The following is a 25458-nucleotide window of genomic DNA, read 5'->3' as shown; positions in this document are numbered from 1 at the left end:
TTTTTATAACAATTGTTTTAAGGGCTTTTTGAGTTGATGGTATAATTCAAGCCTCCTTATTCAGGGCTATCTGCCTTAAACTTGTTCCATTTCTATGTTCTGTAACCAGGGAACATGGACACCATGATCTCTGAAATATCTCTAAGATAGCTGCTAATGATAACTAGGAAAAACAAGTCAGAAGGCTTAAACTTACTGTTCAGGAGGCCACAGTTTTAATCCTGTGGAATGGTATCTATTACGTATAGTGAACATGTACCCCCGTAAACCCTCTTTCTCCCACGGAAGGCTTAGCTTAGCATGGGATGCTATTTCTCCAGTTACAAGTATTCTATGGCAACACCATAGTAGTTGCATTGCTAGTTATATAAAATTTTGTGATGAAGCTCTTTTAACTTCAGTCAGAAGTATCCTCCTGAAAATGATCTCACTGAAGGGAAATTCAGTAGTTAGTATTATTGCATGTTATTGAATACTCAGCTATTGCAAATGATTTTGTAAGTCATTTGAATAGAAATCATGAACAGACTGCTTTTTCTTTTCTGTGCAGTAAATCAGGTGTTGCTAAAAACAACAAAAAATAATTAAAGACCAGGTTTAATGCCCATGTAAAGCAATACTTTTAAGTCTCCTACCAAAATTTATTTGGGTGTTCCTACCTCTGCCTGCAAGAACTCTTTTATCAGGCAGGGTTTCCTACAGAGAACTTATGCCTTAAATCTGCCTATCTGACCTGTTCATATGAACCCTCCTCAGTTTGTCTTCAGAGCAGTTATCTGGGATGGCTTGAGCAGGATTGATTTAGGTCTTTGCCACTTTGACTTTTTGTTGTCAGGAGTGGCTTATAAGCGGTTCACCTGGGAGACTGAGGAGGATGGAGACCTCTGGTGCAAAGAGGCCGTGAAAAGGAAAGGGAGGTGTGTCTGTATTGAGGGGGCATACAAAGGGGAATGAGGGTAGGAGAAATAGAGTGAAAACTCTCCAGTCAGCTCAGCTGAAACTGGAGGAAGATGTGCCCATGGCAAAGTATCTCAGAAGGGATCGAAAGGATGAACTTGGTGGAACTTGCTTTCAGGCACTTAGCTAAAGTTGTTGCATTCAGTGCAGCACCAGGTAGCACTAACACACGGGAGGTAATGAGCAGAGTATGTGCAGTTGTAATCCCACCCTGTCTCTGGTTCCTGCACCAAACACAGAGATGCACACACCCACAGCTAACTATCCACAGGCAGGCTCCTACACCCCTTTCACTCAAAGAACCTCTCTCTCTCCCTGTTTCTCACCCATAGAAGAGAAGGCTGAGGGACTCACCTTTTACAATTGTCTTACAGTGAAAAACCTAAACCAAGGTCTGATTTCAAAATTCTCTCCAGCTTGAGAGAATTTAAACTCCAATCACTCTTCTGAGGAGTTTGCAGCCCTGTATGGATAATGAAATATTTGAACTTGATGTGCCATTTTCTGGAAATTTCTATTTCTTTCTCTATAGCAGCACCTGAGTACCACCCTGTGGAATTTGTCTTTCAACAGTGGGTACAGTGGGGTTCTGTAGGGAGCCCAATTTTGTCAGGATGCATGTGTGCTGACAATGTCTGCCAGACAAACTCCCTCCCAGGGACAAACTGCCTCTTTCCTGGATGGTCTTATAGCTGAGCAGACACCAAACTCCTCAACCTTGTTTGAAGCAGGGCTGCTCTAAACAGGAGTGTGGCTTAGGCATATAAGGAACAAAAAAGCCTAACAGAATTGAAGCACTCCCAGGATGAGACAGAACAGATTCAGATCCTAAATTCTGTATGAATCTTGTTTTAATTTTCCCTTTTATTCTTTTTGAGATCTGGTCCTAAAAGTCTTGCTTGGTATCATATAAAGATGTTGCAATGGGGCAAGAAGTGGAATTCTATGTCCACCTCTCAGATTACTTGACTACCTAATCTGTATTTCAGCACAGCCACAAGTATTCATTTTTTTATAATGAGATGCGTCAGTGCAGCAAAATAAACTTTTCACATGGACTCCCACAGACCTATTCTTGATTTATGGCATTATACAGAAGTTGAGTCAAGCTAATATTTTTCATCAGATATCAAGGGAACAAATTTTAAGTGCTCTGTTGAAGCATTTTTCTGGTTTGAATTTTATGCGAAAACCGACAGTCTACTTATTTCAGTGTAGATGAGAAGAAAGTCTACTGCAACTATGGTAAATCAAAAGCAGCCTATGTTTCAAACAGTCATTTCTTAACACTTTCTCATTTCTTTTTGTTCCTTGGTTATAATTAATCTTTAAAAAAAGAATGGTTTAAAATTTAAATGAACTATAAAATCTATAAAAATATAAAATGAACTATCCAAAACCAGACACTTGACAATTACATTTATTACTGCACATTGACTGAACAAGATACTGCATTAGATACAGAAGGACCACTGACATTAAACAGGCACTCCACATAAAGTGGAACAATATGTATTGCAGAGGAAAGGCTTTGGGGCAGCATTTGATTAATGTACTTTTAATTGGACTTTCCTGCCTCATTTGTTTTATTCTCTCAATTTAGTTCAAGCTGCTCAAGTACATACATAGGCAAAGCACCTACTATAATTAACACAGTACACTGTTTGCAAATTACCATATTCCTCAGATTGTGTATAAACAAGTAGGATATTGTGCAAATATTGTTGAACTGCTACAGAAATATAAACAGGCAAAGTAAGTCCATAATTCACTAAAAAACCCACCAAAAAAACAAAACCAAAACCAAAAATACAAAACCAACCTCCTCTTTGAAAGCTGTTTGGGACACTCGATCTTTATGATTTGTTTTCAGCAGCAACTTTAACTTTAGTTCTATATTTCATTAAAAATTTGTAGGATGTTCTGCCAATGCCATTTAAGCTTGAAGTTGAATATACTGAGTTATATTCCCTGTGTGATGCTCTCTGATCAGATAAAGAATGTGTGAGACCATATTTGTATCACCAAATTCAAGCAACAACACTGAAAAACAAGCATATGTTGAATGAAGGATGCCTACAGCATAGAAATCCAACAGAAAATGTTAAGTACTATTGCTATTTATAATGTTTAAAATATTCTAGGATTTTTAAGAATCCCATGGTGTGTGCCATAATTCTAGGATATAATTAAAAAAGAATACGTAAGGTGCACAATTGCTAATAAAACACATTAAACATTTAACAACCCAGAAAATCGTGTAGGTAATTTGGATTTGATACCTACGTACTCAGAAAATGTGAATGACATCTGGGCAATAAAGCACATGGACAGAAATTCCATAGTCAAGATATAAGTTGAGTGAACTATTTGTTGTGTGAATATTTGGCAGAAAAAGAACAGACTGAAAACTGCATATCTTCCATATTTGTTTAGTGGTCATGTAGTTTTACAGGATTTAAAAATCATTTAGTGTAATATTTAATATCTTTTTAGAGGTTTTGCACTTTAACTACTCTTCAGTTACCGTATTAAAAAAGCCAAAGAGCTCTCCTTCCTCAATAAACCTTCTTTAATTTGCATTTTAGACTATGATGTACCCTGGGAGCACCACCTACTGATGAACATCTACACGTACAGTGTGCAGTATCCTACAAAGCTGATGGTTCTTTTCAAATATACATTAAAAAAACATGCAGCTTTTCATTTAAAACAAACATGGAAAATTAAAGACACATTCCACAAGTTACTTGTATATTATATGAACCAAGAGGGAAAAGTATGATTCTTTTCCTCACACAAATTAGGTAAACTTTATTCAGGAGAAATCAAATATTGGATTTATTATATATTTACTACTCTCCACCCTTCCTCACTGAACTTGGCCACAAAGAAGTGTCAAATTATTATTTGCTTTTTCTTATATTGCTTTTCCATTTCACCTCACAAAATTCAATCAAATAGGCTTGACTAATTATTAAAATGAATATAGTTTCTTCATTAAATACAAATGGTTTTGCAAACATTATTGGAGTCTTTGTATTTTCTTTACTTTACAGTTACACAAAGCTAATAGTATCTAAGATGTTACTATTTTCTTGTTGGGAAGGAGGATTTTTTAACTTATACACAGTTTGTGGTGCTGATATTTCTGGGGAATACCTAGGTAACTTGCAGACTGACAGGGCACTGGATGCTCATTATTGCCCCAGAGCAAAAGGTTCTGTAATGTACACACTTAGCTAAAGAATTAATTTTATAGGGGGAGGAATTTAAATTGAATCTCCCTATCTATGTTACTGAGCAAAACAGTAGTAAAGCAAAGTAAGTGTCCATTAGGAGATAATAGCTGGAGTATGCTCCACTACTGCTGTTCTGCACTGATTATGTAAAACAGCTGTCAGTCAGGAAATTCCTTTGGGAAAACTGCACTTCCTTCTTTCCAAATTAATTATATTAAATGTGGTGAATTACGTTAAGGAATGGGAGCATGGAGGAATGGTTGTAGAAAGTTTACTTCCATGCTACCAAAAAGTTTCAATCATCTGTTTTCATAGAGGTGCACAGTATAACCAAATTTTTCATATTAGTTTCTTCTTCAGCTGGGATAAATATTGAAAAGACTTAAAGGGTTTATTTTAAATGTATGCACTGTTGCTTTATTTTGAAGAAAAAATCCCCACCCACTCCCTTCTCATGAGCTATGGAAAGATATATATCTCTGAATAATTGCCTGTAATATGTGTTCAAAACACATATCAGCACTGATGTTACTCTTATTTGTATTTATAACTTCTTCAGATTCAAAGTCTTCAGTAGCATTACCTCCCCACATCTATGACACACGCTTCTCAGTGGTCCAACATCCTTTAAACTGAGGACAACAACAAATTGATATAACTGTTTCCAAAGTATTTTAAAATCTAAATGCTGCTGTGGGGCTCTGTTATCTCTACATCTAGCTATTTCCTTTAGGGAAAAAAAAACAACTTCTTTTAGTATTCTCTGTCCTGTTCCGTTCCATGTCTTGTGTCCAAGGACACAAGGAAGATGTTTTAGGCTAGTTTTACTTGTGTCTACAAAATTTTAAAAATAGATTGTGAAAGCCTTCTAAAAATTGCATCATTCTGACTGCTTAGATCTGGGTTTTTTTCAGTGTACATGTTTGTTTTGAATTCAGTTTGCCATAGCTATTTTCTACTACCAATAATCACTTTTATCACTAAACCTTCTCAATACTCTACCAGCTGCTTCACTTTCTGGTACAAGTAGTTCAATAAGCTGAATAACTCTGATTGTATATGTTTTTTAATTTAGCCATTATTTTTCTGATCCCTGAATGGCAAGAGGCTGGATCTAAAGATGTGATTGAAGTGTATGTCACTCTAGTTAATTAACAATATCATTGTAGCGTATTTATGTGGAAGGTGAATTAACTCAGTGAAGTTTGAGGCCAAAATGATTAGAATTTCACAATGTTTATCACTATATGTTAAGGTCTGCCATTCTACCAGTCAGTTATTCCAAGATATGGATTTCCTAAAGTTATGGCCTTAATCTTATGACTTTTTCTTTTGAGGCTGATGAATATTCAGGAGCAAGAAATGTAATCAAGTATTTCAAATATCCTCTCCATACCTTTGGAACTGCCTGTAATCAAATTCTTTCTGCTAAAAGAGTTTTTAAAGTGTTCTAACACTAACGGTTTTCTTGACAGCCTCAAGCAAGCTCTGTAAATATTCCCTTGTGAGAGATCTCCAGTTTCTCCACACACAGGTCACACTCTGCACAAGCAAGTATTACTACTGTGTTCAGTGTAATTATTCAATGTTTATAAAAATCAGAAATAGTAGAGAGAGTGGATGAAAATCCGCCTCCACTGAAGATGATGTATTGACTTCAGCAAGAGAGGACTTCACTCAAGAAATAAATTTTTTTTTACTGTATAGGCTATGCATCTGCAATGTACCTGAGGAAAAGCAACACTCTAACCACAGAGCTAATTTATGTCATCAAAAACATTCAAAAAAATTGCTGTTTCAGTTAGTGAATTATAAGAACTATATCCAGCTGTTAAAATTGCTTATGATGCACCATGACCAAACTCACAAAGCATCTGTGATGAGAGATCAATCATTTCCTGGCATTTATCAAGATGTACCCAATTAGAACAATAAATAGTATCACCACATTTTCATGTTGTACCGGCAATTCATCTTTTACAATACATAGCTTTGATTATAACCAACATTTGTTTTGCTGAATTTTGTCTAAATGCTCTTTTGGCTTCTCAATTCAAAACTCCTTTAATGCATTTCTAAAAATGATCTAATTTACCTGTTTCTGCTGCTGAACTGAACCCCTTGAAAATAATTTGCAGCATATTAGCTTCTGTAACACATTATCTTTGTCCTTCATGTCGTATGGTGGGTGCTTGTGGTACAAAGTATATTAATTTCAATATTGTAAGCTCTTTTGGTCTGAAGGATCACACACAGCTCCAGAGAACACAGACAAGTGTTTTAACAAGTATTGTTATTTTATCTTGACTAGAAAAAAATCTTAATCAACTTCAGTGCCAGGCACCAATCACACTCAAAAAGATTTGTGGTCTCAAGTATGTCTAAAATTCTGGTTATCAAGCGGGATCAGTTTTATTCAATTTTAGCTCTCTAATAAAAGGAAGGGGCTTAGTCTGTAGCAGTTCCTAGATTTCATCTTCTCTCAGTGAAGAGAAACAGGCTCTTCCAGAACGTGATTCATCCTGTCTGTCCTAGAAACTTGTGCTGTGTCTGTGCAGAAAGTGTCCAACATGCTAAGGCTGCTAAGGCTAGAAGAGTGAGCAGATGAAAGCACGTTAAAGAAAAGCTATTTCTACAGAGGCAAAATTAAGAAATCAAGGGAGACTACACAGTGCAGCAATGCTGCCTGAGCTTTCTCGCCAGCTTGCGCCATGTGTTACAACTGACCACAATCAGACTTCAGAGTTACGTCTTTGCAACACTGATCTACGATTTCTTTTCAGAACCACTGCCCAACAGGACAGATTCCCCCATTCTCAAGCACTACCTACACTTTTGTTGTCCCACAGATGTACAGTTTCTCTCAGTCTGTCCTGAAGCACATGTTCAACACATTTTAAGAGCAATCAACTCTGCTGTCTTATTCTTTGTTACTTATTGCTTTCACACCTTCTTATTAACATCAGAATTTTGTTGTAAGTCTGGGCCCTAGATGAGCCCTGTGGAACCAGTAAGAACCACCAGGCACTGGTGATTCCAAATTTATGACTACATTTGGACACTATGAGTGGAACAGTTTATCCTGCTTTTACTACATATCATGTACATATTCAGTACACTTTATATGTGTGTATTTTTTTTGCTGTGACATACCAGGTCATTCTTTTATTTTTTCTATTACCTGTATAGATTAAACACAAAATCTCATTAAAAAAAAAAATAAGAAGAAGAAGAAACAACATAGTATGATTAAATCTATTTTCAGTAAACTCCTGTTAGCTAGTATTAATTATAGTCCTCTCTTTTAATTCTTGATTAATCAAGTCCTGTATCAGTCATTCCATTAATTTGCCCAGGATTGATATCAGGCTGTCAGAACTATAATTAGCTGGGTCATACTGTTTGGCTTTGGTGTAAAAACTGGTCACAGTCTTCTAAAGTTGTTATAACTAGATTATGCTCATTCTCTTCAATTGAAAACAAAATCATTAGCTATGTGATTATTGCTGCAAATCAGAATTTCTTCAAAGCAATCTTACAAAGCAGAGCTGTATAGTATTAAAGTATCACATTTACTCTCAATTTTCTTGCAGCCAAGGGAAGCAATCAGGAAGGATGTTCTCCATGCTTAGACTGACAAGGACTTGGCTCTAGCTTCCCTTCACAGCCTCTCTGAACATAATCACTTATAGCTCTTTGTGAAGCTGCTAAGGCAAACTCACCAAGCTCAGAGACTTGTCTCCTCAGCCTAATGAGAGTGGGACCAGTCTCCACAGTCACATTTCCAAACTGCAATCCAGATCTTGCCACAGCTATGCTTGGCTGACAAGCAGAAATCAGAAGTTAGTTCAGACTCCTGGTCTTGAGTGGACAATGCTTACAATAACAGAATCGTTAAACCGTTTAGATTGGATAAGACCTCTAGGATCATCAAGTCCAGCTGTTAACCCAGCATTGCCAAGTCCACTACTAAACCATGTCCCCAAATGTCTTTTAAAAACCTCCAGGGATGGTGACTCCACTACTCCCTTGGGCAGCCTCTTCCAATACCTGACCACTTGTGGTTGAGGAATGATACTCCCCAGTTTAGTACTCCCACTGAGACTCTCCAAACCATGTACCACTCGCTTGGTCCCCCTTCCCCCCTGCCCTGCAGTGGGAGGGGAAGAACTGGAGAAGAGGAGAGGAGAATTGGAGGAACAAAAGGTAAAGATCATGAATTGAGATAAGAACAATTTACATAAGAACAATTTACTGGGAACAGAAATGAGATAAGGAAATATACAGTAACAGCAGCAATATCAATAAAAGAGTGTACAAGAAATGAACAATTCACACGTGGGTTCTCACTCCCGACAACACCCAACTGCTCCCTTGACCACACTACCTGACCCAGAAGGGACATCTTCCCCTGCCCCCAGAAAATTCTGGGAGGTGGTATAGAATAACCTCTGGGTCCCAGCTGTACCCTCTCCTGGCTATTGAAAAAATTAATCCTGTTCTGGCTGTAACCAGGACACCGCTCTTCCAGTGAAGAAATTTTTCCTAATATCCCATCTAAATCTCCCCTGGTACAACCTGGGGCCATTTCTTCTTGTCCTATCACTTGTTACTTCAGACAAGAGGCCAACCCCCACCTGGCTACACCCTCCTGTAATGTAGTTGTAGACAGTGAAAAGGTCCCCCCTGAGCCTCCTTTTCTCCAGGCTAAACAACCCCAGCTCCCTCAGCTGTTCCTCGTAAAACTTGTGCTCCAGACCTTTCATCAGCTTCATTGCCCTTCTTGTAGTGAGGGGCCCAGAACTGGACACAGGACTCAAGGCATGGCCTCACTAGTGCTCAGTAAAAGGGGAGGATTACTTCTCTGCTGGCCACACTATTTGTGATACAAGCCAGGATGCCACTGGCTGTCCTGGCCAGCTGGGAACACCCTTGCCTTGTGTTCATGCAGCTGTTGAACTGCACTCCCAGGTTCTTTTCTGCTGGGCAGCTTTCCAGCCACTCTTTTCCCAGCCTGTAGTGCTGCATGGGGTTGTGATCCAAGTGCAGGACCCAGTACTTCACCTTGTTGAATCTCAACAATATGGTATGGGACATATTCTGAAAACTGTATCTCACATTAGTGCTTTACAAATGTGGGAAATTTCAGATTCCTCCATTTCTACTGTCCTAGGTACATAAGAAATGGACCACACCAGTGGTCCACCTAACCCTCTACTCCATCACTAAGTGCAGCAGTGGGAGAGTGCACAGGAGCCTTGCCACCTCCCGAGTTTATTCCCTCACACATCAGCATAACCCACACTCTTTGTATCACAGGGCACATCCCTGCTCCTTTTCTTTAGTATCTGAATCATGGAATCATAGATTCATAGAATCTTAATATCATGATCTGGCTGTCAGACTACTGCCCATGAATTTGTCTAGCCTCACTTGAAGCTGCTGATACCATCTGCCCCATAGTTCCCTGTGGCAACAGAAGTTCACTGCCCACTGTGTAAAGATGTACTTTCTCAAATGTGCTTTAAGATACTCTATCCCTCATTTCAGTGAATTTCCCTAGTTCCATTATTGCTGGTTTTGGTGATTAGCAGTTCAGTTTAACTAACATTTACATGACTTTTTAAATTACCCTTAGCTTTCTGCTGTCCAGACTTTGAAGAGTTCTGTATTTTCACAGTATGTTTAGCCTCTGGAAAGGGAAGAATGGGAGGTTTTAAGCCTGTCACCTTTTATTTTGTCCCACTTCCCACTCCAGGATGGTCATCCTTTCCTCTCATTCTATGTGTAATGGAAAAACAGATAGCACCAATGCAACTACAGGGGAGTGGGAGGCAGGGGTTGATAAAGAAGTTTGACTTTGCCTGTGGTTGTGGGACAGCCCACAACCTTGTTATATGCAAGAGCCTTGCTGTTGACAAGGCTCTTGCATGTATCCCAAGCTCTGTAACTAATCTCTGCAAACAACTATCCCCATAGGACTGTTATTCTCATAGGATTTGTGAAAAGGCAGTTCATTAAACCTAGAATGTTGACAAATGTATCAATGAGAGGCTCAGTGATCTTTCTGCATCCACACTGACTGCTGGGGCTGGAAGCTGCTCATGATGGTGCTGGTGTAAAGCAGCTTCTTCAAGGGTGACAAGTGAGACTCCTCAGCAATAGATCATCTTTTGAAGGTCCATCATTGGAAGATGGATGTGCCTCTTTGTCTTTACAAATTTTTTAAACTGCTAGTGCTTAACACTGTCTAACATGTACTTTGTAATATATATTTGGCCAATTTTCCGCTTGCCAGTCTGGAAAATCAGCACACAATCATCTTTCAATATTGGGTTTTGTACACAGCTAATGTTAATGGAAAATAGGGGACTGTTAACAAAGACAAAGAGCATGAGCTGACATTATTTCCTTCAAGCTTCATTCAGCAGGAATGCCCTGTCAAGTGGAGCACATTATTCCCAAAAGCATTTTGAAAATGGGTGGGTGAACATCCTCTATCATTCTGTAATACTTGTTAAATATCAACAATTTTGTTGGGAGGGATGTAGACATGGAGGGTGTAGCTAGAGAATTGACACTCCCAAGCAAAGGGTAATACAACAATAATGTTTTGGTTAGCTCTTTGTAAAATAAATAAAGAACAGTTTAAGGTGGGTGAAAAGCTAGACAGAGCCTGGCCTAAGTTTACAGCTGAAATGTAAACACATGGAAAATAGAGGACAGAGTCCTCTGCAAGCAAAATTATCTGCCTGTATTTGCCATTGGATCTGCAGTACATAATTTAAGAAGCAAGTGTCTTACAAATGTTTCCTTAATGGTTTCCTTAATTATTCTAATTAATGAGTGCCTAGTAGGTTGCTTCAGCCATTGGAGAACTCAAGTGGTGTGTTTCTACTCCTGCCTTGTCTTCAGAAATTCCGTAAGACAAGAAATCAAGAATAAAACAGAGTGATGAGGAAGAAGCCAATGACTAGAACTTGATGGAAAATAATAAATACAAAAATTATCATGATTCAAAATGTAGGTACAGTGCTGGAAAAAGGCACTACTCCCAAGAACAGAGGGGAAAATAATTTACTGTCTTACTGCCTGGCATGACTAGTTGTGCTGTGGATGTCTTCCTTTTTTTTGCTGCACATAGTGACAAGAGAACAAAGACTTGACCTTTTTCATTCTTTATATATTAAGCTATAACCTCACATTTTGAAAACAGCAGAGAATAACATATTACTTGGCAATCTAATATCAAATTATGAGCAAACAATTCAGGAATAAACTAAAGTCCTACTGAACCCAAATTGCTGCTTAACCTGAATGAGCTATGAAAATATAATTATGTTTTGGGAGTTCATCTTGTCTTTCTGAATAACTCTACATATATATTTCACAAATCAGTTCATAAATTTTTTTGCTTTTCTTCTTTTTTTTTGAAGTTTCCTAAGTCAAGTAATGCAACAGTACCTGAGAGTATGCATACTATAGCAGTGCTATAACACTAGAGATGCAAGTTCATGTTTCCTTTCTTAATGTTATTCTAGAAAAAGTACTCCAATATGTTATAGAATACTAGGGCACCATTGCTTAGCCGTGAAATTTGGTTGTTTGAATCAACTAGGTGACATTAAGGATTTGCAGCTAAATGCAAATCAATACAAAGGTGGAAGATACTAGCACAAGAAATGGTTTGTTAGAGGCAGAAGTTTGGGTCACAGGTTTTCAAATACTGAGGTTCTGTTGTGTAATTAATCTTCCTCTTCCCAATGCAGAGCATGTATTTGCTTTAAAATAATACTATCCATTTTTTCTCTAGGTAGAAAAGTATTCATGGTGGGAGTCAAAAGAAGCTAACAAGGTAGTTAAATGATATATATTCAAAACAATCCAATAGTATTCTTTTTTCTTGAAAAGAAAGAGAAATGCTTTTTTTCCTACGGACAATGTCTGAGTTCCTAAAAATCATAGAACCTAACTGTACAATCTGATCTGTATTAACAGTTTTATATGAATGAAAAATGCTCCTGAAATTCATGCTGCTAACAAGGGTCCATTATGCTGATCACCTTAGAGAACCTGCCCACCAAGGTTGATTTCCAGTTGATCAACTTAGGCATGAAAAAGAGACATGATTATATCTGCCAAAAATATTAGAAGCACCAATGCTGTTAGTTCAAAAGGAAATTATTTGTAAACAAAAGTAGAGTATGACCTGATCACTAATATCAATCGAACACAGTAAGCATAGCTGCAATTTTAGAGCAGGCAGAAGCTTTCTACAGCTCCCTAGCTAAATTATTTTCCTTTTAATGTCAAATCAAATGTGCTGCTAGAGGATCTTCAACGCAGTAACACAGAGCATTGCATTAAGGCTTTGCTTAGCAAAGGTTGAGCTTCTCAAAAAAGGAGGATAGCAATAGCCAAGAGCTAGAAATTCATCCCAGTGAACTCTTTCTGTCTGTATCTCTCCACTTCAGAAAGAGATTTTGAATTTTAATCACTAGGTCTTAATTTCACATACTTTTTTTTCGAAGTATAGAATTAATGCAGGAAATCCAGTATCTGCTTCCTCACAATCTGCCTAATGATGGTCTGCACACGACTCATTCTGGACCCCAGGTATAATACACGGTCTTAGAGACCCGTGTCAGCTTCATTTATCTCTTTTCCTTTCATAATTACCAGTGAAAAAATGAAGTGATTCTAGGAGTAAACAGAATAAAGCACTTCATTTCTGCAAGAGGATAGAAGGAAATACTGCAATCTTTTCTCCTCAGGTTTATGTGTACAGCACTGCCAAAGATGAAGGCTTCCTGTAAGGCATCAGCTTCTAGGAGTGTACTGAGACATTGTAGTTCTCCTTTTTTTTTTTTTTTGGTAATGTACATTTCCTACAAGCCATAAATATTGTTTTAAATTTATCTCTCAATGCCACAGATTGGGGAACTTTTACATGTATTTGGTTAGAATTAACTGCAGCTTAAAAACAGTTCTTGATTCAAATAATGATTTCACAAATGTTCCCCAAATCTTCAGACCTCTCCTGTCCACACTGATGAGGTCACTATGGACAGAAACTGATTAAGATAGCACTAGACAATTCTCTCCTAGCCAAAAATGCTAAAACTGATTCTACAAAAATCAAAACAGAGGAGAGAAAGGGACATCCTGTATCTTCAAGTTCAACATGTAGCACATGATATATGAGGACAGGTTGAGATATGTGGGTTTGTTAAGCCAGAAAAAAAGTCTTAGGGGACTACTAGGGGCTTAGAATGGGTTTGTTAAGCCAGAAAAAAAGTCTTAGGGGACTACTAGGAGCTCAGAAAGAAGACAGTCTTCTTCACAGTCAGAAATAAAGATGAGAAGCAACAAGCACAAATAGCTACAAAGAAAATCTGGCCGGATAAAAAGAGAAAAAAACACAGTCTACAGGAGAATGGTCAAGTGCCAGACCAGATTGCCCAGAGTGGCTGTGGAATCTTATTTCCTGGAGATACTTTCACTTCAAGTGGACAAAGACCTGATCAACCCAATTTGACTTTGAATTTAGTCTGCCTGTTTGAGAAGGAGATTGAACTGAGCGACCTCCAAAGATCCCTTCTAACCTGAATTATGCTAGTTTTTCTCATTTTGCTAAGCTACCCAAGCCAAACTTTTTTGTCTCCTCTCATAAAAAAGAACCTCAAACCCATTTTCATCCAAAATGGCAGATAATATCATTTTCCTGTGTCAGTCAAGAATTTGTAATAAGTGGGGTGTATTAAACTCACGTAAATGTTTGTAAGCAGTACATTATCTTATTTACAGGTTGATATAAAATAGAAGCTCAGTAGATGGAGACACTTCACACTGAAATGTATGCAACAGAGTTCTGACAAAGGAAGATATTTTACTCCATGCAAAGTCAAAGTCAGCCAAGTACGGATGACACCTGATCTGGCAGTGTGACATTTCCTTCCTTGAATAGGTGAGTCTATTCCTAAATCAGCAGGAGGAAAACTATCTCTCTAAATAATTTTTGGGCAGGATGTCTGAATCTGAACAAATTCCCTGGAAACCTCTAAAGAAACAGTATTGGCTACAGGAGTTAAGATGGTGTACTAGTAGGTGGTTTACACTGTGGGATACAACAGGTTAGAAGGGCAGACAAAGAGATAGAATCAGTGAAGAGAGGGGTACATCTATGCTGGTGAAAAAAGGGAGGACTGGGACCAATGCTTGACCTTGAGGACAGATAGGATGGATTAACAGAAGTCCCCACTGCTTTGGTCCAGTCCCTTCATGAGAAATCAGTCATGTACACCTACAGACTGCTTGGCATTGAGTCTCTTCTGTATCTTACATATTGCCCACAAGATCCTATGACATAATTATTATCTTGTGTCTCTTTTTTTTTTTTAGTCACAGAGTCTCTGAAATAACTTCAGGACTACGTGGCAGCCTATCACTGTCATACCATTGGAGTATGAAACTGGGGGGTTTGTATTGTATTCTCTGGGAAGCAAAAGGGTACAAAGCCTATTAGAAGACTTTGCTGGGAGTAGAACCTGATAGTCTCTTTCTAACTGACTGCTAGATTAGATTTCTGGATTGAACCACTCCCAAAACTGCATCTGGGTTTTCATCTTGCAGAGAATAAGACAGAGTGGTCAAATGCAGAGCCAGGGGTAAGCTGACAAACAATTACATATCCATGCAGGCACTTCCCTATCTTGCCAGAATTGCTTAGTTTCCTCAAAATTTTTAATAGGACTACCATGGGTCTGGTGTCAAAACTCACTTCCTGGCCCTGCGTGTTTACCAGAGTACAGGTGTGTCTACAAGAACTAGTGTGTCTACAAAACAGATTGTGGAGATTTTTTTTCTTATATTGGTACCAGAATCTTAGCCAGTTTTTCTTTGTTTCTATAAACCTTTACTACTGTGCTTTACATTTGGAATTAGTAATTTATCTCTTTCTTTTGACTTAAGTACCATAGTAACTAGCTAAAAGACAGTGGTCCCACACCTCTCTTATTTAGCAAGATATTCCCTTAGATTGGTAAAGAGGCAACAAATTGTTTACTTGGTATTTTAGCAACTGTCCCACTTTCCTAAGATAGCCAAAGGAAAAAGGACTGTATCCCCATGGTAGCTGCAAGAGCTGCTTTGAGACTTTGCATCACAAAGATTAGGAAAGGAACTAGTGTGTTCCAGTGACTGTCTAGATTGTAGCAAGGTAATAGATGCTGATCCTGAATGTCCGCAGGCATCTCATGTCCATGCTTGTGTCTACAGGCTTCCAGATGACCTCCAGTTCCACTGATGCAGAGCATCCACACAGTCCAAAATGAAACCTCCTCAAGCACAGAGTGCTCATGTACACACTGCACAGTACCTGAGTAGGGTCTCCTTGGGGACAGCACAGTGACACTGTGAGTCTAAAACATCAGCAGCAGCACAACTGTGTGTGTGTATACGTGTGTGTGTGTGCAGTGGGATGAGGTTTCAGTTTGAAGGGTATGTAAGGATTATGCTGAACAGACCCCACCGGAGCACTGATTTTATAGCATGATCGTGAAAGACATATTGATTATTCTGGGCCTTGGATTCAGCTCAGTGGACTTTAAGGGTGTCTTGAACCTCCTAGGTTAGTGTTGGAGGAAAGTGAAGGCCCACAGAAGCAAAACCTGACAACTAGAAGCCATCTCTGTCTGCAGGGAATGACCCCTAGGACAAATGATTGCCAGAACTACACCAAAGAATGGTTGTCCATCCAAAATGTCCAGCCAGAGCTTTGCTGTATGGTACAGACACTTCCTGGAATCACATTTGCCTCTTTCATGGTAATATCATTTATGCACCACATAGTTCTGTGGTCATCCGATGAACACCCATGTAAGAGCAGACATTCCTGTACTTTGTCTTGTATTTGTCTATTGCTTTGTACTTGAAATTGTTAAATGTGATTCCATCTTCTAACTCTTCTCCAATTCTCTTTTATATCCTGTGATTCTATTTTATATTGTCAATATTCAAATCATTTTCTATGTTAATATTGCCTCTCAATTTTACATCATCATCAGATTTCATTAGGATATGCACATTTTCGCATGACAATATATACTACATGAAAATATTAAATTAGAGATTGAGATAGACCAAAACTGTTCCCGGGGGAAATTTGCTTCATACTTCCCTCCAGTGTTAGGACTATTTTCAGCACAAATTCCCGTCATCTATGTTCTAACTATCCTCTTTTCAGTTCTTATATACAACCCCTTCTTCATAAACTGATGATTCTCTGTGTGGAATAGAAAGGGACTAAGCAACATCCATGTGGATTAAAGCTATGGCTTTGCAAGGGAAAGATAACAAAAGAAAATATTTTTGTCTTTAAAAAAATCATGTTTTTATCATATAATCTATTTCCAGTGAACACAAACTGCATTTTGTCCTATTTATCCAAGACATACTGGCAAAAAAGCAAGTAAGGTCAGCTTTGCTATGCAAGACCTGCCTTCTTCTTTTCTGGTTCTTGTTTTGTTTATATGGGTATATTTAAAATCTACTATTTTAATTGTCTGTACAAGATCTAATTCATCTTAACTTTCAGCAATTTTCAATTTAGTCTACTCTTTTTACCCTCCAGGAAAATCTTTGGCCTCTTTCTGTATTTGACTAAGGGTGTCTATTTATTTCTGATATACTTTTGATGTTGTTAATTGTCCACCTTGATTCTGAGGCCTTTCATGCCAGCTTTTGGATTAAAAATCCATAGTATTTCTTGCACTTTTGACTTCAGAACAATCCAGTTCAAGCATTCCCTTCCCTAAGCACTTTAGTCCAGCCTGCCTCACTGTATAGTTTTCTCAGCTTGTCAAAATTTTCTCATTTAAAATCCTCACTACATGTACAGATCACTCTTGTTAATCCTTCCGTTTCATCACCAGTGTTTGCCAGACAACAACAAGCTCCTTGGTGAATTCTCTTAGTCTCAAATATTATGAGCTCTGTTGGTTTCGGCTATGGCTTACATGACCAGATGAATGAGTGTGAATGAAGTTGTTTTACCTAAGGCACCTCACTTGCATTTGTTTGCAGAGAAGATGAATGTAGTGCCCCTGGCTTTCCTGTCCTACCTGCATATATAGACATTTGACTGTTTTAAAATATATGGTCCTGTGGAGGGAGTCATGTAAATGTCTCTGTCTAAGATAGTCACTGCACGTTGCCCCTAGAGTCCCTGAAGAGAAGCAGACATTTTAAGGTTGCAAATCAGAAATTAATATTTATGGTCCTTCCAGTGACTAGTTTTGCATAGGGAGACCAGACAGTCATCTCAGAAGTAGCCATCTACACTGCAGATAACTACTGTTAAAAGGAGATGAATCAAACTCCTGCAGTGCTTTAACCAGTTGCTTCCGAAACAAACTATTGCACCCATTTTAGTGCTAATGAGGCTTTGGAGCCTCTCTGCTACCCATTAACACTGCTGAAGACACTGGTTACTTTGATATAATAAAATGTGGCATGTTCTTATTGCCGATATTCTTCAAGATAATTATGTCACTTAAATTTTACCATACTGATAATTAATAGTAGTGAGATTCTCTTGCTAGATAATAATTAGTATTATACCTCAATGCTCTTGTATATATTAAGCACAAAAGACAATGCTTGCTCAAAATGAGGTGCTGGTCTGAATATCTGGCTTAAATTATATATTAGATTTTGTACAGAATATGATAGTTTCTGGGGACCTCTATATTATGTAATGCATACAAGCTGGTGTATGTTCATACAAGGTTATCTACTAAAGATAATTACTCAGTTGTCACAAACGGCAAAAATTCTGTTCTAATAAACCTACACATAATTGCCTAAAACTTTATGGTTTGCTTAAATTTGCATGGCCATAAAAAAAGGACACAATTGCTTTCTTCACACTGAATCATCGTGATTAATCTTACTTTCCTATATTTTTAGTTAAGTAGTCAATGAAGATTAGAAATTTAATATGTCTTCCTTCAAGCCAGGAATGGCTTTCCCTCTGATCGTCCATACAAAAATTTACTACTGGAAATATTATTCTAACAGTATATAATGCAATTAAGCATTTGCTTTTATTTGGTTATTTAATCTTTAGGTCCAACAGACCTTTTCTCTTAATGTATGTCTTGATTTGTTATTAATCAGATGTGTAAAGTAATAAATGATTTCTGAAGAAATATGTCAAATTTTACTGTAAGTCTAAGGAGAGCAGAGAAAACTGCACCCACTATTATATAGTAATGACATACCTTGACACCTGGACCACTTTATGATATTATTATATCTTCAGGCTGACGTATAAAAGAACAATAATACCAATATTAAGCAGTATAAAAGTACTGAGTGCTACTGACATTTTGACATAAGAAAGCTTAAGGTGATGTACAGATGCTCAGTGCCAAAAGATTACCTGACTTCTACAAGCTCAGCTGAAGCAAAGTCTGGTGAGGTGGAGGTGAATTTCCCCAGCAAGTGGTGTGCGGTGATGGAAGGAAAGAGAACCACCTCCATTTCAGGAGTAGGAATTTCTGCAGCAGGAAAGTTGCTCACGGACTATTGAGCTGTACAGTCATGACATTTTTCAGGTAATCACTTTTCATCAGTTTAAGCCCTTCTTATCCTTGTGGATATTTCAGCAGTATTCATGACAGTATTCAGGGTGTAATATTTTCAGAGGTATTTTAAAATTATTTTTTTTTTCATCAGAACTGTGTCTGGGTTTTTCCACAATATTATAAGCTCACTATTCTCTGGTTTTCACTTGTGTTGGGTAACTCTTCTCATCCTTTCTGATTATTAATTGGACATAAAACTTTTAAAACAGTTGGGTAGGAAAAAATGCATAGCAAGTACTACGTGTGAAAAAACAGATTTCTTTTTTATAAACACATAGCTACATCCATGAGGAATACTCTCATGATTGTGATGAGTATTTAAAAACCCATTAGTTCAAAAAGACAGTTGGAGTACAAGTGTAATTGTACAAGGTAGTTAATTGGAATTTGAAGTTCATGAAGGCCCTTTCTGTAGCTTTTGGGTGTAAAACTAGCACAAACTTGAACATTCCATGGGATGGAAGCAGTCAAAACAGATTAGATTTTGTATTTGGTTATATCAAAAAAGAGTCTAGCCTGAATCACCTGGCATTAACAAACAAAACTCAGAGCTATTTAACATAAATGTGCAGCAGTTCTATTACAGATGTTACATGGTATTTGTCAGTAAATGATCTTTGAAGATTAGAAGCTAGGGAACTTCACAATCAGATGCATTAAATTCAGCTGTCAAGTAATACAGTGACTCACAAGAACTTAGAACAAATTTAGGAGGAAAAACCCAAGTAATTTCAGTTCAGTATGTGTGTGAGAAAGAGCAAACTTTTGCCCATTGTGGCTATGATCTCAAATACTAATCTGGAAAACAAGTGAAAGTACTTTACAAAGCTCCTGGTTAAGAACATTGAAGGCCGAGAGGAAGTGAAAATAAAATATTCTATTATTTCTTTCCCCTCTTTATTTGGTTTTTCTCTGGCTTAAAATATAGCAGAAATGTCCCCGGGCTTTGAGCATCCGGTGAATTATCTTGAAATTTAACTAAACCAGACAGTACAATCAGTTCATGCTGTACTACCAGGTAGCTCTATGTATACTCCCCTGTTCATCCGTCTGCACGTTATTTCTCCAGCCACTCTTCAAAGGGAAGCTAACAAAAACAGGTGCTGGACAGGGGGCAGGAGGCAGCATCCCAGACTCTATTTCATAGAGAGTATACTCCTGACCCACCACTTTCAACTTAGTTGCACTCGAGCTAACAACAGCATGTCTCCAGATTGCAACCTAGGCTCTCTTAGGTATTGCACATAGAGATATCCTAAGACATACTTGGCTCATGCTACTTTTAATTTATCTCACTATGCCAGTTCAGGAGAGCTTTACTGAAGCAGACTCATATGGATTTACCCCTAGCTGCTTGAGGATAGAAAATAATAATGGAATTCATAATTAGACAAATGCCAGTTTCATTACTTCTGACCTCCATATATCAGTTCCAGATAAAAGAATAACTGCTCCGTACTCTTAGATGAAAAACCATTTAGATCAAGGCTCAGCAAGAAGCCTTGGACAAACCTGATATATCTATTTAGAGCCATGACAGAGAAGAGCAATTTATCAACATCAGTAAATCCTGATGAATGCCAAGACACACAACCTTCCTAAATCAAACAAGGGCCTCAACCAGGTTTTGTCTAGTAATTGCTTGCTGAAAGCTCAATGCGAGGTAGGACATAATTAATTGGATTCTCCCTCCTCATAGGATAGCATAGCCCTAGAGTGCAGGCTGCGAAGGTTTAGGAGTCAAGCAGGAACAGGAAATTAACTTGCAGAAGATAAAGGAATGGCATTCTCGCGTTCTCCAGCAGGTAAGATCATGTGGAACTTACTGGGGTTTTTGGTTGACTTTTCCAGGCCCCAAAACCTGTTTTGCATTCCATCTGCTAATCCTGAGTGTCCCATTTAGCCCAAACACTGTGAAATTTTTATATATACTTGGCAGATTAAAGAAATCTGTATTTGTTTTAGGTACTATATGGTAATTAATTCCACCATAAGAAGGTACTAATCTAGATACGAAACGGTTAAGGCACTATTTGGGGCTTATTAAGCAAATTAGTGCACTATTTTGGCTTGTGAAACAAATCAAGCCTTGCTCTGCCAGGGAAAAAATGTCATTTTGCATATTACCATGGATATATGTAATGTTGGGCAAGTCATTTGCACTTTCTTTCTCTGTTCCATTTTCTTAAATGGGAATACCAGAGCCTGACTGCAATGGATTTATGGAAGATGTATTTGTTAAAGATTATGACTATGCTGTAATAGTGGACCTATGTAAGTATCTTCCAACTAGAACAGTGACAATAATATTTCTTTCACATTTAACCAAGGTACACAGTGTGTGGATGAACCTGCAGGACCTCTGACATCCAGCAGGTAGCAGGAATAAGTGACAGAGTGAGAGCCATCTTTATTTAGTTTCCTGATGTCTCATTGAGACATAGATAATATGAGAAAAGAAAATGCTAGGGTCTGCACCTAATCTGTTTGGGTTTTACCACTAGGGTAAAAATATTACACACAAACACACACACACACACACACACACATATACATAGAGGAAGAATTCACAGAAATAAGCAAGCTTGCTTTCTCTTATATCAGTTTCTCCTGTGCAGGGGGAAATGGGATCCTGAGAAACTCAACTTCCTTTAATTTGCCAGAAGACAGCTTTGCCTGAGAAACAAGCTTTCAAGCCAGAAGGCAGACCAGCTCTAATATTCACCCATCAGTAATCTCCTGTAAGGATTATGCATTTTAAAAAGAGAAAGGTGTGTGTTCTGGGATGATCCTTTTACTTCTCAGCATTTGTCATAGTTGTTCTGTCAAAAAGTACTGCTTCTTTGAGAATATAGTCTTCGTGCAAGTGTGTAGGTGACTAAGATTGTTAATGCCTTTCAAAACCTACTGGTAAAAATATCCAGATCTCAGAAAAACTAAATCCCAGGCATCAAGGCAATGATAGCCAAGGTGCAGCTTATGTAGCTAGTTGTCTAAAATGGAGGGCTTCCTGTTGTAAAACTGCTAGTCTCTTTCTTGAAAGCAATCATCCTGGGGGGGGGGGGGGGGGGGAAGAGAGAGGCAATACAGTCTAACCTTAATGAATGTTGAATTTCCACTGACTTGTGCCAGCATGTTGCTTGTGCCAGAAAAATGGCAGAAGATGATGTACAACACAATTAGTGCCTAGCTAGTGGAAGAAAAGAGAGATTAGAAGGAAATTTAGGGAAAGAGTAACCTGTTTCTTATCCTGCACGTGAGAAAAGCCCATGGAAACTGGATCTTGTAGGCACATGAAAGGTCACTCAAAAATCATGTATCATCAGCTGCTACTGTCAACAACAAAGCAGGGCTGTTACTGACATTTCTGCAATCAGAGTATGTGCTGTGAGCAGCAGGACACTGACATCCTGCCGTAGTGGATTTAGTGAAACTTGTGGTGAGTCTGTCCCCTCTGAATGGAGAACTCCCCAAAAAGTGTTTGGAACTCAGCACAGTGCCTTTCCCCCCATTATATATGTTACCCTTTTCTGGGTTCAGTCAGCTGTAGTAGGCAAAAATGAACACTTCATAGGTTGAGTAAAACCCTGTTGAAAGGGATGAATGTAACAACTGCTGTTTGTTCAAGTTCATTGTAAGGAACTGCACAAGGGGCCTCATATGAAAACACAGCCACATGTTACCACTCCAAACAAACGTGTACCCCGTGAGATCCCAGTCAGGAATTTGAACTATCTGGGTGGAGGTCTCAGATAGGTGGAGTTTCTGAGTGCTGTCGTGGACGTGTGTGGGTGGGACAGAGAGAAAGAAAAAGGGAGACGGCAACAGAAAGGCAGAAGGAGGAAGGGGAGAGGAAGCAGGAAAAGAACAGAGAGGATATGTTTGGTTTTTGTTGGTTTGGGGGTTTTTTTGCAAGCAGATGTGAGCTTGCTTTGGTTGTGTTCCAAGCAGGCACAACTTGTGCCCACGCTATCAGCAAAAGGCTTAGCAGCTCAGGCTTACTAACCATGGCTACACTGTTTATGGTTTGGAGCTGACTCATACCCATCCAGAGTAAAGGCTGACAACTGTGCAGTTAAAACCAGAAGAGACCAGAAAAACAATTCCAGACATAGGCAGAATAAGCAAGTTGTGTCTTCTCAGACAAACATATAGGTCTTAGACTTGCTGCAGGGCACTGTCCATAAAAGTTTAAACTAATCTTAGCACTGAGCCGTGGGAATTCATCTTGCAGTTCTTGTGCTCTGATCCAGGAATTTAGCATTGGGCTACATGTACTTTGTGACAAAACTTCTATTCTTCATTCTGGAACTGGAGGACACTCTTCAGTTACCTGCTCTGTAAGTGAGCCAATCCTCATTGCTACTACAGGTTCTGTTGACTTCAGCTTTCAGCCATGAGATTGTGTTTGTCTAATTTTGTTGTTCTGACTCTCACCTATATTGCGTGACATTGGCTAAATCCAGCTGATGTGCAGTAAATCAAATACACATTAAAAAAAAAGAAGAAAAAAAAAGGAAATCAATTATTTTAGGCCTCAAACTTGGATATGTCTAAGTCCAAAACGACAATCTGAAACAAATCTTTCAGCTTTCTTCTGAAGGTGTATGTGAAGCATCTCAGCATCTATCTCACACCTGCACCAGCTGAGATAGCAAAACCATGATGTTCCTCAATCTGCCTAAGAAGAAAGAGGCAATATAGCCAGGAAACTTGGCTGGTCTTAGCAAAACATCTGGAATTTGAGCTCTGCTTTGACAATTTCTGCATTTTATAAGAAACAGTTAGTGAAGAATATTTATGAACATTTCTTGGAGCAAAAACTAAAATCTAGATATTCCCCCTCCTGGGTAAAGGCCCTAAGGCTCTGAAGCCTAGGATCACATCCTCTTTTCCACTGGAACTCAAAGACTTTTTTCATTCCTCTGGTGCTGATAAATTATTGGCAGTTGCAGCTCCAGAAAGTTGCAGATGACCAGAAAGTTAAAAGACCATTTATCTCAAGTTTGTTGATCTGCTCTTATTCTTAAAAAGACACTGAGCTGCAATATGGCCTGAAGAGAGGAGACATCCCTCTTATGATGTTAAATGTCTAACTCCCAGAGCAGAGCTAGGATTACTATCAGCATTGGCTTGGTGTAGACAAGCCAAAACCTTTGAGCATGCTGACTGTAACAATGCACTCCTATTGCTACATTCTTCTGATCATACACAGTGCAGGAACCTGACATGACTCTATCCAAATATTCCATAATATCTATCTCTATCCAAATATTCCATAAATCCTGTACAGGATAGAATTTTCATTGCTGTGATGTTCACTTTTAGATATAGGTGCAAGCTCACAAGAAAGATACTGGTTTCTCAGCTATGGTGGTTGTATTGCATTTATCCTCATGATATATATCATTTCAAGGGCAAACACCACAGGTCTTTTCAAGTCTTGATGTGTCTTATGAATGCATCTGGACTCTACACTGCAACAATCTTCTCCAAGGACAAAAGGATAATAATTCTGTATTTTGTGTTTTGAAAATTTGAGCCTAAGTAGTTTGATGAGAGGTTTGGGATGTTTTTTCCCTCTGTTTCAATAATGATAGGATTTCATTCTTCAGATACATCTCTTCTCTGTGTCTCACAGCATAATAGTCAAACTTGGTAATGTTTTTAGTCAGTGGTGAAGAGCATGTCTTTACTACCTGTTGAGGGCTGTTACATTGGGCTACCAAACAGAGCTGACTGAAAGCTGGTTGCTTCTTGCTGGACGTTATATATGCTGCACATTACACCGTTATTCAGGCACACTGATTCCACAACAGAGGTATTTCATCTGCATTACAAGGTAACAGTGATAATAGCAAATTTCTTTCTCATAATCTATAAGCATATATCTTATTCTGTATATAAAATATGATATGTCATATGCAACATATATTACGATAATATATTACAATATATGTGAGGTAATGTGGGTTTTTTACATTTTCTATTATGTTATACATTTTTGTATATATGTGCATATATCTAGATATATAAAATCATATCTATAAATATAAAATCGTAACTTAAGGAAAGTTTTAAAGATAAATGGCACTCAGTTTAGCAGAACAATCTCATCCCCCTCCCCTTCAAAGACATGTCTCTGTATGTCTCTGGCATATAAAGATACTGTAGCAAAACACTGAGGCAGTTTAACTTTACAAAGTGCAATGTAGAAGTGTTTTCAGAATCCATGAGCGTACTGCACTCCAGCAGCCTTGATTTCTTCTCAAAGGGTTAAGAAGAAATTCACTTAAGCAGAACAGCTAGGCTCAGTTTACCAACTTCTTTTAATACTTTAACATCTTTGTTGAAAACTGTACTGTGAGCCCTCAAAATCAATCATCACAACTTCTGCTGGCAATTAGGATGAAGAAAATTAAACCCAGGAGACACACCAGTTGTACATACAAAGCTGATCCCCCTGGGGGTGATTGCTTCACCTACTAGAGCGTGCCAGAAACATCTCTTAAGGCTTTATATCATCATCAAACTGGAAAAAAAAAATAAAATTCTAAAATGTGGCAGTATATTTCATACATGTTGTAGACTTCTGCAATTTTCAGTTAGAA

General features: G+C 38.2%; 1 long non-coding RNA gene across 1 annotated transcript in view; it reads left to right on the top strand.

Moving 5' to 3' along the window:
• The window catches only part of LOC113947879, a 42652-nt gene extending 21999 nt beyond the window's left edge, over window positions 1-20653 (top strand). Inside the window, exons 3-4 of the long non-coding RNA XR_003527908.1 lie at window positions 14007-14166; window positions 20547-20653. This is a non-coding gene — a long non-coding RNA (uncharacterized LOC113947879). The remainder of the gene's footprint in view (window positions 1-14006; window positions 14167-20546) is intronic.
• Window positions 20654-25458: the final 4805 nt, after the last annotated feature.

The sequence above is a fragment of the Corapipo altera genome, unplaced genomic scaffold, assembly GCF_003945725.1.
Source record: "Corapipo altera isolate COAL_440 unplaced genomic scaffold, ASM394572v1 2, whole genome shotgun sequence".
NCBI lineage: Eukaryota > Metazoa > Chordata > Aves > Passeriformes > Pipridae > Corapipo > Corapipo altera.
The sequence above is the reverse complement of the archived record's forward strand: the minus strand, read 5'-3'. Positions and strand labels throughout refer to the sequence as shown.